The sequence below is a fragment of the Elephantulus edwardii genome, unplaced genomic scaffold, assembly GCF_000299155.1.
Source record: "Elephantulus edwardii isolate Elephantulus edwardi_28Jun2011 unplaced genomic scaffold, EleEdw1.0 scaffold00024, whole genome shotgun sequence".
In the NCBI taxonomy this organism is placed as follows: domain Eukaryota; kingdom Metazoa; phylum Chordata; class Mammalia; order Macroscelidea; family Macroscelididae; genus Elephantulus; species Elephantulus edwardii.
The window spans coordinates 20,198,416-20,200,968 of NW_006399774.1; positions in this window are offsets into that span (position 1 = coordinate 20,198,416).

A 2,553-nucleotide genomic window follows, 5' to 3' on the forward strand; every position below is an offset into this window, starting at 1 on the left:
AGTTAAAGAGAAAAGCTTAGTTAACGGGGCCTGGGTTGAGTCACAGTGTTTTTCTCCCCTCAGAGAATTCTTAAATAATGAGCAAGGTTGCAAAGTTACAGAAGACTCACAGTGGTCAACACCACAGCCAAGCCTACCCAGAGGACAGCCTCTCCGGAAGAGCCCAACTGAGCCAGAGGACGGTTCTCTGTAGGATGTTTGGTGAATGTTTTTTCAGAAGTATATCATGTCAGGGACTGGGGACTGAGGAGTACTCTCCTTAACCCCTCACCTACCTTCCAGCGTCTACTCTCATGCCACAGGTGAGGACCAACATGCTGTCCCCACAAGCCAGAAAATGATAGGCTGGGTTTTCTATTCTTAGGTCCCCAACGTCATTGCCCAGTGAATACATCCGGCAAAGTGGCTAGCCCTCTCTCCTTTCCTCCCGTCTCCTAGTCTCTCTGCACCAGGACAGGACCCAGCCAGCAGAGCTGTGGAAAGGGCACCCCTCAGGCGTGCTAGACTTGACTCCTGACCTGTCCTCTACCCAGATGTAGTCTTGGAACAGGTGAATGCTCTTTCCGTGATTCATCCTTCTAAGGGAATGATGGTGGTCGTACCCACCTTAGTAAAAAATTGTTGCTGTTGCCATGTGCCATAGAGTCTCTTGCAACTCATAGCGACCCTATGTACAACAGCCCTAAACCCTGCTCTGTCCTGTGCCAATCGCACTGTCTCCGACACACCCATCCCAATTACCCCAGTCACTGAATCAATCCACCCCATAGATGGTCTTCCCTTCCTGCGCTGTCCGTCCACCCTTCCAAGCATGATGTCCTTCAGTCAGATACTTCTCTAAATCTGAGCATTCAGATTAAGATAGACTAGGAAGAATTGGCTATCCACTTCTGAAATAGCAGGCAGGCCTCTGAAAACCCTATGAACAGTAAGTACATCATGACTCAGGTATAAGCCCTCATTCAGGTGGTGTGTATAGAAAGCATTTAAGAGCAGTGCAGCTGTTTGATGTTGAAGTTATTAGTGGTTTAATTTGCATTTACTCCATGTATTTGCTACATGTTAGATGCCAGATATTGTCATTTTTAACTTATCAAAATTGCTATTAATTTCCAAAATTTGGGTGGGCAAGGAAACTAAAATCACGAGTAATGAGGTTAAGGTGGTAGATTTGCAGGCAATCCATGGATGTAGGGCCCAACTCACCAGCACAGGACATCTGCCAGGTGTCCTCCCAGTCCGTGAAGAGGAAGGATACAGGCCCCTGTGGCGTTTCAATTAACTATATAGATGGTACAGAGAGGATTGTTCCCCAGCTGTGCAGAGGGAACACTGATGCTAACTCCTGAAGGATATGGAGAGAAACATTCCAGGCAAAGAAAGAAATCCCCAGGGTGGGAAAACAGACTTGGAACAGGGAGGACAATGCCATTGACTCTCTCAGAGATGTTCTTCTTATCGTTGTTTTATGCCTAAGAGTCAGCTGTGACTCAAACATTAGGGGCCTGGGGGAGAAGCCCAGCAGTCAGTGTTGTTTGTGGATAGGTTTGGAGACGTTTAAAGGTCAGGCTGGCCAGTCTCTCAGCCAGTGATGCTTTCCAGGTAGGGGTCTAGATAGGGCAGGGCATACAAAGTACTGGGGGAATAGTGGCAAGGAATTACATGGCAAACCTGAAAGCAGCTCCTGTGAACAGTGGCTCTGAACCCTGGCCTGAGTCATCCTCACCATCTCTGACACACCTGACCCCATTGCCATAGTCACTGAGTCATTCCATTTCAGTCAGGCTCTTCCTGTCTCATGCTGGCCTTCTACCTTTTCTAAGAACTGGACCCTCTTGACAACAGACGCAAAGTGTGTGAGACAGAGTTTCACCACCCTTCCTTCCAAGAAGCATCTTGGTCTCACTCTCTCTCGGACAGACCTCTTTGTCCTCAGGTCTTGGTCAATACTCTTCTCCAGCACAACTCAAAGGCATCGACCCTTCTTCTGTCGTCCTTAGTCATGGGAATGAAGTTACAACTGACAAACCCTCTCTAAGTCGTTCCCAGCAGTGCAGTAAGATGTTGGGGGGTGGAGAGATGAGGAACATCAAGGTCCAGATCAGGTCTCGAGCTTCAACATTGTCACCTGTTTCTTTTTTTCCCCTTTGGCTTTTTATTTGTGTGAAAGTTTATAAATCATAGTGTGTTTTTGTTCAATCTCTAATGGTATTTTATTATTATTTATTTTAGTGGAAATTTACAGGGACTTTGGATTTCCATTCATTCATGGTTGCACTTCTCTCTCTGCCCACCCGCCTCTCCAGTTCACTCTTCTCTTTGAAAAGTTAAAAATAAATAAATAAATAAAGTAAAAAAAAAAATCCTTCATTGTTTTACAATCCCTCCCCCCAGATCCACTCCACTATGCAGCCTTCATTCTAGACTCCTGTCATAACAGTAATACCTGATCATTTAAGCCTTTTAAACAGTTTTCTCCCTCATCTGTTTCAATGCAGTATACATAATTTATCCCGTCTTTCTCAGTTTGCCCCCAACCCTGATATCAGTCCC